At 37.7% G+C, this 15,032-nt stretch overlaps 1 protein-coding gene across 4 annotated transcripts in view; it reads right to left on the reverse strand.

The window, feature by feature from the left end:
• The window catches only part of ARHGEF12 (Rho guanine nucleotide exchange factor 12), an 87,607-nt gene that overhangs the window by 62,923 nt on the left and 9,652 nt on the right, over positions 1 to 15,032 (reverse strand). For 2 of the 4 annotated variants that reach the window (XM_071449795.1, XM_071449794.1), the window contains exon 1: positions 1,008 to 1,150. The exons of the other annotated variants lie outside the window; for them this stretch is intronic. The gene's annotated coding sequence lies outside the window, so the exon portion shown is untranslated. Of the gene's footprint in view, positions 1 to 1,007; positions 1,151 to 15,032 lie in introns of those variants that run through there. 4 annotated transcript variants of the gene reach the window in all.

Below are 15,032 nucleotides of genomic sequence, written 5' to 3' on the forward strand. Positions count from 1 at the left end.
GGATGTGTTTGTATTAGTATTTGCCTCTTGGGACTTGTAAAATACATTAAAATACAAGCAAAAAAAAAAAAAAAAGAAAAAAAAATCCAAACAAATATTTAGTCAGGAAAGCTCCCAGCTGCTAAAAGGTGACTGCAGCAAAATTCTCCAAAATATGTGGAAGGGGTTGGGAGATAACCAAGGTAGCAGAAACAGCAATGCCAGATTGGAGCTGCTCCCCCACTGGGTTCAGTGACACCTTCAGCTCTTGGTGCCTCCCCCTCATCATGCAGCATGATGACAACTGCCAGCCCTCACTGGCTGTATTTATATTTATATTAAAAAAAAACAACAAATCCCCTCACCATCTCAAAGCCTTTCTACATCACAATCTCATCTATTAGTACAAAACACTGCATTTTCTCTCAGTGCTGATGGCTGTCACTGGATCAACACTGCCTCAAATCTGTCCACACCATCACTGGGACTGATACAATTTGTTTAAATTTTAGAACACTTTGCAATAAAATAATAAAAACCAAATAAAACGGTCAAAAATGTATTCAGAAAAATAAACCCCACCCAAAACACTCAAGAGATGGTTGCTTGAGCACCAGCAGCTAATTTAACATCAACATGCATAAAATATCAACTTATCAAAAATCACATTCCCTGTGGCTGGTGAGGAGGCTCTGGTATGGAATTACTGGGAAATGGAAAGAAGGGAGAGCTGCCAGCATCTACATCCAAAGCATCTTTCCAGGCTGTCAAAACCTTTGTTCTTCAGCTCAGCCACCAAGACACAGATTTCCACAGCAAACACATTAAACTGGCCATTTTCACAGCAAAACCACAAAGGAGTAACTCAGGTTTGCATAGTAGCTATTAAAAGATGAAAGACAAAAAAAAAATAAATAAAAAGGAGACAAACCTCCCCTCCCAGTAGATACTAAAGGAAAAATCCTTTTTCTCTGCTCTGCACCCAAGGCAGGTAGTCCTGGCTCAGGGAAACAAAGGCTCAGTGTTACCTGTTCCACACGCCAGGGGCAGCTGAGCAGGGACATCCCAAAGGGCCATGGCAGGCAGAGGAGCTCGGATCCCAAATCCTCCCGTCCCTGGAGCCTCCGGGGCTCCCAGGCTCGGGGATCCTCGGGAGGAACCCGCGGATCGTTCAGTGACCACGGGGGGAGCGAGGAAACTCCACCTCTCCTGTCCCACCTCCTCCTCCTCCTCCTCCTCCTCCTCCTCCCAGGCAGCAGCAGCAGCAGCCGGGGCTGGAAATATTTATCTGTATTTGCTATAGTTGTGGATGTGTTTGGTTTTTGTGAGCATCTATGGGTGTGCATACAATTATATGCATATATATATATATATATAAAATTATATATATATATACATATATATACACACACATAATATCTAAATATAAATATAATATAGAAGCATTATTATATATAATATATATATTATATCATATATTATAGATAATATATAATATATAAATATATTGTATAAATATATAATATATAAATATATATTACCTATTTAATATATTTTATATATTTATTATATATACACATTTATTTACATATATATATGTATTTATATATATATATATACATATATATCTATTTTATATACATAAAGATCTATTTTATATATTTTATATCATGTTATTTAATATTTCTATTTTATATTTAACCTAACCCTCTCCTGTCCCACCTCCTCCCAGGCAGCAGCAGCAGCCAGGGCAGCAGAGAGAGAGCTGGGATAGCAAAATTCAGCTTTTCCAGCTGTCCTGGGGGCTGAAAAATATTTATCTATATTTCTATATTTATGGATATGCTTGGTTTGTGTGCATCTATATGCGTGCATAGAAATGCATGCACATATATATGCATATATATATATTAAATATATCTGTAAATATATATTATATAAAATACATATATAGAGAGTATATAGTAGTCTATTATATATAGACTATAAATAGATACTATATATATGTATATAAAATTTTATATATGAAATTATAAATATGAAATTGTAAATACAAATAATATCTAAAATTATAGATATTCATATCTATAACATGAATATATCTGTTATATACTATTGTATCCTATACATGTATGTTTATATTATATATCGTTATGTTTATATTATGTACTATTATATTTATGTTATGCAATATATATTATATAGTATTTATAATATGAATGTGCTATATATATAATTATTATATTATGAATATGAATAATATATAAAATTAGAATAAAACATTTATATAGAAATATATAAATTTATGTATTATATATAAAATAGAGATGGTTATAGAGTATTTTAGAGTATTCCTCTAATATAGGGTAATACAGAGTAATAACCACCTCTCTAATACAGAGTTGGTTATAGAGTATACAGAGTATTACTCTATATTAGTGATAGAGTATTACTCTATATTAGTTATAGAGTAAATTGGTTTTACTTATTAGCAAAATGCACGTACCATTAAGAGAAAGGAGGCTGTGACAGAGATGGTTATACAGTGTATTAGAGTATATTACTCTCTATTAGTTATAAATTGTTTTTATTTATTAGCAAAATACACACACCATTAAGAGAAAGGAGGCTGTGACAGAGATGGTTATAGAGTATTTTAGAGTATTCCTCTAATATAGAGTAATACAAAGTAATAACCATCTCTAATACAGAGATTATAAATTATAGAGATTACAGATTACAGATAGATCTATAGGTTATAGAGTATATAGAGTATTACTCTATATTAGTTATAGAGTAAATTGTTTTGACTTATTAGCAAAATACACATAACACCAAGAGAAAGGAGGCTGTGACAGAGATGGTTATAGAGAATTTACTCTAATATAGAGTAATACAGAGTAATAACCATCTCTCTAATACAGAGATTATAGATTATGTTTAGAGATTAGAGATTATAGATTGATCTATAGGTTACAGAGTATTACTCTATATTAGTTACAGAGTAAATTGTTTTTGCTTATTAGCAAAATACACACACCATTAAGAGAAAGGGGGCTGTGACAGAGATGGTTATACAGTGTATTAGAGTATATTACTCTATATTAGTTATAAATTGTTTTTATTTATTAGCAAAATACACATACCACTAAGAGAAAGGAGGCTGTGACAGAGATGGTTATAGAGTATTTTAGAGTATTCCTCTAATACAGAGTAATAACCATCTCTCTAATACAGAGATTATAGATTATATTCAGAGATTAGAGATTGATCTATAGGTTACAGAGTATTACTCTATATTAGTTACAGAGTAAATTGTTTTTGCTTATTAGCAAAACACACACACCATTAAGAGAAAGGGGGCTGTGACAGAGGTGGTCATGGAGTATATTAGAGTCTATTACTCTATATTAGTTGGAAATTGTTTTGATTTATGAGCCAATCACAACCAAGCTGTGTGGAGGCTCTACAAAGTCACAAGTTTTTCTTTCGTATCTTTCAGCCTTCTGCCTGTATCCTCTCAGGATTCTTTGTATAGTCTAGTATAGTATTCTTTAATATATTATAGGTCATAAAATAATAAAATTAAAGAAAATTAGGTGTTTCTAAAACATCACACAAGTCCCAAAAATAATAAATTAGCCTTCTAAGAACATGGGGTCAGGTTCATCATCCTTCCCTGTGTGCAAATACCAGACTGCCCCTCTCTGCCAGGCACAGAGGCAAACTCGGAGCTCAAACCAGGGGGCTCTGAGGTTTTTGGAGTGGTGAAGCCCCAGGGAAGGGCTGCAGGGTGAAGGGGCTGTTTGCTTTTTCTGCCCCAATAAGCTAATGAAGTTTGGGAGCGGTGCTGGACAGAAATTTCTTCACGCTACGCTGTCTGTTTGTGTTTGATTAATGTAAATCTCGCCAGGGCTGAGCACGCCCCGGGCTCCAGCTCTCCATTAACCAGCCAGAGTGCCACGTACAGACTGAGCAGGCAAAACCAAGATCTCTATTTTAGTCCTTGCCATAAACCCCAGAGAACTCCACCAAACTCATTTCTGGTGAGCTGATTTGAATTACACTCCTCCTCACTGAATTCTGCTTTTTTTTCCCCCCTTTCCCAAATTAAAAAATGAAACTGCAGCAAACCACTTTAATGTATTAATGAGTTATTTTCTGTTTAGATTATTTTCTTTTCAGATTATTTTCTTTTCAGATTATTTTCTTTTCAGATTATTTTCTCTTTAGATTTCCTCAGTTCTCATGACCAAATTTTTCAGCCCGTCCAAGGGATGCTGGTACCGAACATCATCTCCAAGCCACAACTGCAGCAAGGCTGCAATTACCCAAAAGACAGGAAGCCAAAGAAATCAACTCCTACCCCTCCATCTCCCTGCTCCATGCAATCATTTCCCAACCAGAACTTGTATTTTCCATGCTTCTCCCTTTCCCAGTGGCATGCATTATCATTTTTGAAATAGCAGAGGCCTCTGTCTCATTGGTTCCTATTTTGAAACGTTTGCCCAGCTCCTCAATTTTCTAGGAATTTCACAAATCAGAAAATGTCAGCTGTCCAGAAGAAAATGGTAACGAGAGGGAAGGAGAAAGCCAGGCCAGGATCAGCTCAGATCCTCAGAGGAACATTCCTGTCACAATCCTTGGGAAGGGAAAAAATCATCAATATTGGGATTTTCAACCGCTGTGGAATCACAGAGTTAATGAAACCAGGGAAAAGGGGCTGAAAATCCCAGTTTATTATTCATGCCTGAGTGAGAATCACATGCACCAAACAGCCTCTGCTGAGGGTGTCAAAACAGAGGTATTTTTAAACTTGGGTTACAGTCTAAAATCAAACATTTCCACATTTTTTCTCCCTAATGCTTCTCATTATCAAGTGAAACACAGATGGGATAATCTGGAAGACCAATAAACCTTAACTTACTAAAGGATATTTTGGTTAAAACATTGATATTTCCTATTTCCTTCTCTGTACAGAGCAAATTCACATTTCCCAGCTGCCTGCCTCAGTTTACCCCTACCACCAATTTAAGGTTGCAGGTTGCTTTACAATCATAAAAATACATAAAACATTATAGAGTATTATGTATTATTTTACATATTTTATCTACTTATTTATGTCTTTTACATATTTCTGTCTTTTATAGACGTGTTTATATATATATATACATATATATATATATATATAAAATACTTGCAAAAAGACCCTCAAATTCATCCATTTTAAATTTTCATGCAAAATATTTAACTTGAAGTCATTAAAGTCAGTGAGGAGGAACCAGGAATCCAAAAGGAATAGGCTTCAAGGCTTTTCACTCAGAAGGGACATTTTCAATTCCCTCAAACATAACAATTCTGTTGCTGGCGTGAGCACTTGGGAAAATAAATGCATTTGCACCATAAAACAAGCTTAAAAGGGTCAGAAATGGATATTGCAGTTCCTCTTTCTTACAAAGGAGTCAAACAGACTTTGAAGAATCCAAATGAAATTTCAGTCCATCAGGAAAAACATTTAATATTTTAAAAAAGGACTTTAGGGCACAGTCATGTAAGACTTAACTGTCGTCTGCAATTTTTTTTTTTTTGCTTATGGAAATAATTAACTTTAAAAAATGAGAGGATTAATTTTTGCTTCTATTTTATCAACAGTTTTAGGGAGAAAGCAACACAATACATCCCTTTCAAGTGCAAACCAACACAGCTGCCAGGAAACAGTGGAAAAACAAGAAAGATTCAGGAATGGAAGCTTCTGTCTTGCTTCCTACTCTGATTTCCCAGATTTCCTTCCCCCAGCACGCTCGGTCACAGGACATAATAAGAAAACAATTTGGAGGAGGGGAAAAAAAATGACCATAAAAAGCAAGAAAGTCTGATGCAATCAGGTTTTTAGGAGAAATTAAGAGATAGCCAAGAAATGGTGAGGACTGGAAATGGAATATCACTGTTTTAAATCCACGGGGATTTCTACAGTCCTGGACAACAGCAGGGAAGGAAGATAAGGAAAAAGTATGGAAAAAAATACATAATTATAAAAGAAATCTCTCCTAAGAACATGGGAAAGATGGAGTAGGAATAAGGAGTGATTTAGAGAGTTGTCTTGGCCTATTCAAAGAATAATAAAAATAATGAAAATTAAGTGTTTCTAAAGCGTCACACAAGTTCCAAGCCTGAATATCCCAACATTTTCCAATCTCTGTGCTCCATCCTTCATTACAAAGAAGGGCAATTTTGGTCTCCAATATTTTGTATTGATTAAGGAATTCTCTCCTCCTTGCAAAGCTCCTCCACTCATTCAACCCCAGCCCTGTGCTGCTCAGGTTGGGATATGGTCACAACCCTCTTTAGAGAGCTGTCTTTGCCTGTTTAGAGTAAAAAAATAATAAAATTAATGAAAATTAAGCGCTTCTAAAACATCACACAAGTTCCAGGCCTGAACATCCCAGAATTCTTCAATCTCCGTGCAAGGAACAGCAATTCTGGCCCCCGATATTGTGCATTGATTAAGGAATTCCCTCCTCCTTGCAAAGCTCCTCCCCTGGTTCAATCCCAGCTCTGTGCTGGCCAGGCTGGCCTTTGGTAAATATTTACACAGAATTTCCAGACCTTTCCCCCAGCAAGGAGCAGGCCTGGGAAAAGCAGAACTTCCCAGAACTTCCCAGGGCTGCGCAGGGCGGGAGGCGAGCGCTCCCCGAGGAATGGAGTCCCCACCCCTGTGGAAAGGATCCAGGAGGATCCAGCATCCCTGGATGTGTGGCACATCCCATCCTGCAGGGCTGGGGGAGCCCTGCCAGGAAATCCTCGGCCTTCAGCTCCCCACATTCCCAGGATCCTGTTTGGGATGTGGGAACTGCCCCTGGAAGTGTCCAGGACCAGCCTGGGATAGTGCAAGATGTCCCTGCCCATGGGATAAAATCACCCCTAAGGTCCCTCCAAGCCCAGCCCAGGCTGGGATTCCATCACGGGGCATTGGCAGCTTAGAGAGGCCAAACCTCACTCAGAATTTCTGGGAAATTCAATCAGGTATGGATGAAAAAATCTGTTATTGGTAAAGAATTCCATGCAGACCAGGATATGGATAATGGACACAGGCATTTTTAAGCAGTGAACCCCTAATATTATAAAACATCACATCAATAAATAAAAAGCTTTCCAACACTTTTTATTAGCCCCAAAAATCACCAGTGAGAGAATGGCTGCCCAATTCCCCCATCAGAAGATCCAAATACTCCACATTAGCACTGACCCTCGTTCTCCCCCTTTTCTTTAGGCTCAGAATGTTCATTCCTCCTATTTTATATCAAGGAACAAAGTCCATCCCACACATCCTAAATAAACAGGAACTAGCAGAAGACTGCTGTGGGTTGGGGTTTTTTTGAGAGAATATGTAAATATTAAAGTACAGACAAGAAGAAATGTAAGAAATCTGACATATTTCAGCAAGGACTCAGAGTCCACCCAATGGCCTGCACCTTTCAGACACATCTGAGAAACACCTGAGTCTTTTCAAGCACGAAAATCCTGCCCTGCTCTCTCAGTACATCCCAAAAAAGCCATAAAGCTGTTAGAGGCACACAACTGCACTTTAATCAAGCGTGGGGAATTTAAAATTTTCTTTTCTCCATCAAAAAAAAGAGTCTGTGTGTTGTCTCAAAACCTCTCATTGCTCTACAAGCAGCAAAGGACTAAGAAATTTTTTTCTCTGGGTTATGTTTTCTGGAGAGCAGGAGACAACCTGATGAAGAAATGAATTAATATTTGATGTGAGTATCCCAGCTATGCTGGGTTACATAAAAGGCAGTGGAAGATGAAGACACAGCAGCTCCCTCTCAGGAATTTCTGCAAGTCAGAGGAGCTGAGCTGAAGGACAGCTTAGAGCAGCTCAAATCATCATTTTCCAAAGCCACTGCTTCACACAGACCAACCCTTCATTACCTCAGCTCCTTCAATTACTGGAACTTAGCTGGGAAAACAAAAAAGCTGAGGTTCAGAAACAGGAAATTGTTTTTGCAGTAAAATGGAGATGGACAATTGAAGAGGGAATGCTGCTCAGATCAGCCATTCTGCCTTGCATCAGCACCAGAATTCCTCTTTTAACGAAGAAGTGACACCTTGGGATGCACAGAAAATATCACAGATATTTGGCACATTCAACTTATTTAGGAAGGCAATGCACAAGCCAGAATTCCTGCAAACTTTCAGTATTGTTCAACTATTTTCCTATATACTATTCAGCTATTTTTGCTATATTTTTCAGCTATTTTGCTATATTTTTTCAACTATTTTGCTATATCCTTTTATATTATATAGTATATACTTTTATATAAAATATGAAATTGTAAATATAAATCATGCATAATATTATAGATATGAATATATATAATGTGAATATAATATATTCTAGATTATATATTTTCTATGGTATATATTATTATACTTATATATTATTATACTCATATATTATTATACTCATAGATTATTATACTCATAGATTATATAAGAGGTAAGCAAATGTTTTTAGGATGGAGATGAGAGTGCCTTAAGAAAAGCCCTCAATTTTTCAAGTACAATCATGGGCTGTAACAGTCACTGACTGAAACCTGAGGACAGCACCTGCACCATGCCAGGGAAAATTCAAATTCAAGCAGGCACAGAAGATAGAAAAGATTAAATGCCATGCAGAAGTACTACCCACAAAGGAAAAAGCAATAAGTGATCAAGTGAGTGGGTGGGAAAATCAACTTTCTTGCTGGAGCTACAACTCAATTTATGATTTAGGATGATTCAGCACCTGAATCCTGTGCTCTGGACAAAACCACCTCCTGGGCTGCAGGCAGCTGAGCAAAAAGCCCAGCTCAGCAAAAGTTAGGCTTAGACTGGCAACCCAGCTTAGAGTCAATCATTACAAGGCTGAAGCACAGCTGTCTGCTTTTAATGCACGGCTGCATTAACCCTCAGCAAAGTGCTTTAAAATCAGCCCTAAAAAAATTAAAAAAAAAAAAAAAAAGAGAACACTGAATCATTAAAACTTTCAGCACAGAATTTTAACTCCGAGCATTTGCTGCTAATAGATATTACTGGAGTGGTCTAAGCCAAGAAAAGAATTACAGAAAATTATCATTTTCGACTGTGTCACCCAACAAGCAGCTGAATGGTTTCTACAGACAGTAATTAAAATAAGAAAGTTCTGGTACAAATATGGAAACTGATTAAAAGACAGCTGTGAAGTCAGCTAAATCTGTGATTAAAAAAAAAAATAAATCTGCACAAGCAAAACATGAAAGATCCTCTATGAAAGAAAACCCTCTTTCAGTTTCATTGTCTGGGCTGACTTCTGGCATAGGAAAATGAGTTCTATGGAGCTGCATTGAAAAGGTCACCGAGTTTCCTTCCTTGATCTTTTACCATGAACCATTTTAGAAGGCATGAAACATTTCAGAACAGCCTATCTAAACAAATTTTTGCTTATCCTGTCATTGAATTAAGTTCAACCAATTCCAGTAAGTTTGACCAAAAAAAAAAAAAAAAGCCCCCCCCAAAGCAGCTCTAAAATATAATATTTATGCCAGCCACTAAATGCAAACTTGAGTCCATGCCAAAACAGCACAAATTAGAAAAAAGTCATTATTCTATAGCTGACAAATTGAAAAGAGAGCAGTGAGAGCTGGGAAACTCCATTTGCTAAGGCAAAATCCATTTCATTCACAGCAAACTGACCCCAGTTGTTAAATCTGTGTCATAATTCAGAGAGGGAGAAAAAACCCAGCACCAATTCCATGGATTTAGCACTCAATACCTTGCTGTGCTTCACTCCAGGGCAGGGAATTGTCAGCAGTAAATACTTCCAGGCCTGTAAAACTCCAGGAACTGCTCACTATTTGTCAAGAAGCAGGGAGGGAGGGGCAGACCTTCATTTATTCTTTCCAAAGAATTTTTGCAGGTCCTTTTTAATTCACCATAAATTTCATCCCAGCCCAGGTTTACAGTACAAAACATAAACAGACTCAAGGACAGGATCAAACATCGAAATGTTGACCCCAGAACAAGTCAGGAGTGGTTTTATCATTATTCCATCCCACACCTGCAGCCTTATAGACCCAAATTCAAAAAGCAGGGAAGAAAAACCCAAGTAAAAATGCAATTTAGCAATACCTGTACTCACAGCCCCAGCCTCTAAAAAGGCATAAATCTATTTTTAATGCATTAAAACACAGTTTTATTTTACCACTGGCTTCAGTACAACAAAAAACACACAAATTTAGATTTGCCAGTGTTTCCAGGTACTGTTAATGAGCAGAACACCAGCTTATGTCCCCCAAAATTCACTTTATTTTTGACTCTGTTCTCCAGCCAACATTGGGATAACCCACAGCCTTTTCCAGGGCTCTGCATCTCCCCTTCCCCTAAAGCCCAGCACCAAAGGCACACACAGGGAGGAAAGGGAGGTTTCAAACCTTGCCAGGAAGTTTCATTGTTTAACTCCAATTTTATTGTTTAACTCCAATTTTATTGTTTAACTCCAATTTTATTGTTTAACTCCTGCATCTGCCCCTGGTTTGAGACTCCAGAGCAGGAGGGTTCACACAGCTCACTGCCCCTCCTCTGAGGGGCCTGGCAGCTGATTCACCTGAATTTTTTATTCTTTACTCATCATATATTTGTACTGTGCTGGACATGAGGTGCTTCCTGCTCCTCAGCAGGGCAGAAATCAGGGAAATGTTAACCCAGTGCCTGCTTTGCAGGGAACATTTGACCATCAAATAGATAAAATGAAGTGTTATAATTTCTGTTTTAGCACAACATACACACAGCTCACCCACAGAAAGTTGAATTATCCATCAAGAAGAAATCAGGGAAATGTTAACCCCGTGCCTGCTTTGCAGGTAACATTTGACCATCAAATAGACAACATTTAGTGTTATAATTTGCTTTAGCAGAGCATGCACACAGATCACCCACAGAAAGTTGAATTATCCATCAAATAGACAACATTTAGTGTTATAATTTGCTTTAGCAGAGCAGGCACACAGCTCACCTACAGAAAGTTGAATTATCCATCTAATAGGTAACACAAAGTGTTATAATTTCTGTTTTAGCAGAGCATACACACAGCTCACCTACAGAAAGTTGAATTATCCATCGAATAGACAACATTTAGGGTTATAATTTCTGTTTTAGCAGAGCATGCACACAGCTCACCTACAGAAAGCTGAATTATGCTGGCTGTTAGCAGCTGGAGCAGAGTCACCCATGCCTAAAAAAACCACAACTCTCTCCCTGTTTGCTGTCCTGGCAAACTCTAAATGCCCAAACAACCTTTCATTTCCAATTTCCTCTGTATCAACCAGACACATTCATCACCCATCAGCTGCCCACATCTCACAGGATGAACAAAATGTTGTGTTAGCACCAGAACCAGCAGCTGAGCTTGAGGAACTGAGATGGTCCAAAAACCTTTTTGTCCAGGATTTTCTCCTGGGAAGCTGAGAAGCTTCAGAGAAAAATGAAAATAACAATGATCTGATTTTCTTCTATGTTTTGCTGCTTTAGAATGTGGTTTGGGCATTGTTTACTAACAGGTGATTGTTTCATTACTTTCTGCTGGGAATTGTTTTTATTTAATGGCAAATTGGGGCCAAGCTGTGTCAGACTCTGGAAGGAGTCACAAGTTTTCATTATTATCTTTTTAGCCTTCTGTCTGTATCCTTTAGTACAGTTTAGTATAGTATTCTTTATATAATATAGCATCATAAAACAATAAATTAGCCTTCTGAGAACATGGAGTCAGATTCATCATTCCTTCCTCCCTTCGTTGGGGGTCTCTGAAAATCCCACAAAGCTGTAAATGTAAAAATTAAGTCCTGGTCAGCAGCAGAATGTCAGTGCTGAGTGCATTAAATTATTAAATATTTAAGGTCTTTAACACCCATGTGCTGTGCCATTCACAGCTGGACAAGATTATAAGAAGTCCCTGCAACAAGTTTTTCCATTTTGTCGAGCACCTCCAGCCAATGCAACTTGGATTTAATTTTTTGAAGCGAGTTATGCTGCTCTTTTTGGATATAGCATAAAAAGGCATCCATGTGTTCACCAGAAGCATTAAGGAACTGAGACGGTCCAAGACAGCCCATTTACAGAAAAGAAACCTGTAAATGCGAAAATGAAGCCCTGGTCAGCAGCAGAATGTCAGTGCTATCAAAGCACAGGGAAATGCAGTTTTCCCCCAGTTCAGTAACTCCTCCCAAGGTATTTGCTGCAGCAGGGAAACCTCCAGGATGCCAGAGCAGGGCTTTAATCTAAAGCAAACATCTCCACGTGATGGAACAGAGGGAGAGGGGCAGAGCCTACAGACAAAATTCATTTCTGCTGGGCATTTCCTCCTGCACATCTTCATGGAACTGGGGAGCAGATCCAGGGATGCTGCCACCAGTGCAGCACAACTGAGAGAGAATTCCCTAAAATCCCAGGTATTGGAGAGGGCTCCTCACTGCCACACAGCTCCTCACAGTTGGATTTTACATTTATTCTAATTTACTGCCACAGCAAGGTGATCCAAATGCAACTCGGAGGAGAAGATGAAGAGGTTTTCACATTGAAATTTACAATTTAAATACACAAATCATAGTCCTTGTTTGAAGTGTCCAGAGTCCCTTTGTGCTCATCCCCAAAACCAATTACAAACTACCTTTTTTATTTAACAGAAAGAAAAAAAGAACAACAAACCCCACCTCATTATTTGCATGTTCTTTGTTATTTTTCTCCTTCTTTGAAATGCTCTTTTGGGGCAAGCTTTTTGATCTAAAAGGCATTTAATTAAACAAAAAGAATCAAAGAAAGGAAAACTCTAAATCCCTATATACACTCCACAGCAGCATTTATTTGGGGGGAATATATTTCACAAAATTAAATTTATAATATATATTCCCAGGGATTGTGCCTGGATTACCAGGACCAGAACACAGCCAGATTCCCCCATTAAAAAAAACAGGGAAACCAACTTATTTCAAGTGTAAACTTTAAGTTTCTTGAGACCTTTGCTGATCAAATCCCATCAGTATCCTAAGAATCAATCTGGAGATGTGAAGGAGCCATTTTCTGTGGCTATGGAGAGCGACAGATGGAGCAAAAAATTTTCAGCAGATTCTGGGTTGCTGTGATGTTCCTGTGAGGAAGCTCAGCTGAGCCACCTCCCAGGAGCTGGGATGATGATAAAAACAGATATAGATTTTAAAAATTAAATATAAAAATATTAAAAAATTAAAAAATAAACCATAAAAAGAATAAAGAATTAAAAAATAAGACAAAAATAAAAATAAATAAAAATAAATAAAATATAAAAATATAAATATAAAAAATAAAAATATAAAAAATAAAAAATAAAAATATAAAATTATAAAAATATAAAAATATAAAAATATAAAAATATAGAAAATATAGAAAATATAAAAATATAAAAAATTTGGAAAATAAAAATATAGAAAATAAAAATATAGAAAATAAAAATATAGAAAATATAAAAAAAAATATAAAAAATAAAAATATTTTAAAAATATAAAAAATAAAAATATAAAAATATGTTTAAAAATATAAAAAATAAAAATATTTTAAAAATATAAAAAATAAAAATATAAAAATATGTTTAAAAATACAAAAATAAAAACATTTAAAAGGGAGTTGGAAGGGACAGGTTCTTTTCATCTGGCTGAATTCCAGGGAGAGGATTTAGAGTTTTCCAGGCAGCCCAAAACTGCTGCAAAGCTGTTTCCTCTCCCCCTCCCAGCCAAGCTGAATTCTCTGCTTCTGGGGGAGGAAGAGCAGCACCCAGGGCCTGTCCCCTCCTGCTGGCCCCCAGGCAGGCAATGCCATCCACCCTGCCACCAAAAAAGGATTTTCCTGCCCCAAACCTGGGCTTGCGCCTGCATGGGCAGGGCCAGGAGCCCCGGGGACAGGAGGGAGGGAGGCCAAGGTGAGGGGGGAGCAGGTGCAGACACCAAAAAGCAGCTGCTGGATGTCCCTGGGAGTGGGAGAGCTGATAATGAGCGGCTGCAAGGGAAGGGAGAGGAGGTCAGGCCGTGCTGTGCCATACATTCAGCTGAAGCTGCACTGGTTAACGTCCAAAGTAAACACCACTGCAGCATTTACAGCCAGCACCAACATTCCTGCAGCTTTCCAGACTGCAAGAAACATGTGCTTGCCTTTTTTCTCCCCTTTTTTCCCCCCTCACTATTTAATTCTCACAGCAGTTTCCATAATGTGAGGGACCAACTTGGGGCTTTTAGTTGTACTCAAAGGGGCAAATAATATTTACCAATTCCCAGTATTACCAAACTGTTACACCAAATCACCCAGCAATGAAGTATCTAAAGAGAACAGAAATCCAGATATCAGACAGATATACTGCAAGAAACACGTGCTTGCCTTTTTTTCCTTCACTATTTCATTCTCACAGCAGTTTCTATAACCTGAGTGACCTGAGTGTAAAACTTGGGGCTTTCAGTTGTACTCAAAGGGGCAAATAATATTTACCAATTCCCAGCATTATCAAACTCTTACACCAATGAAGTTTCTAAAGGAGATGAGATATCTAGATATCAGATGTCAGAAAGATATACTGCAAGAAACACGTGCTTACCTATTTTTCCCCCTCAGTATTTCATTCCCACAGCAGTTTCCATAACCTGAGTGACCTGAGTGTAAAACTTGGGGCTTTCAGTTGTCCTCAAAGGGGCTGCTGTGCTTGGCAAACAATATTTACCAATTCCCAGTATCAAATCAAATCACCCAGCACTGAAGTATCTAAACCTAGAGATCAGATATCTAAAGAGATAATCCAGATATTTCTAGGGAGTGATGACCTAGAGAGCTCTGCTCTCTTAGATCATTATTTCTGAATTATTGCAAGGTGTTTGCCTTTACATGATTTCTGAATTATTACAAGGTGCTTTCCTTTCCTGCTGATGGTTCAGGGCAGAGCAGCACCTGCACAGGTGCTCCTTTGGGCACCCTCCAGCCTTCAACACATCCTCCCAGCAAAGCAAACCCCACAAGGAGAG

This window comes from Agelaius tricolor, unplaced genomic scaffold (genome assembly GCF_023055355.1).
Source record: "Agelaius tricolor isolate 1412-34295 unplaced genomic scaffold, bAgeTri1.0.p SCAF_29, whole genome shotgun sequence".
Taxonomy (NCBI): Eukaryota; Metazoa; Chordata; class Aves; order Passeriformes; family Icteridae; genus Agelaius; species Agelaius tricolor.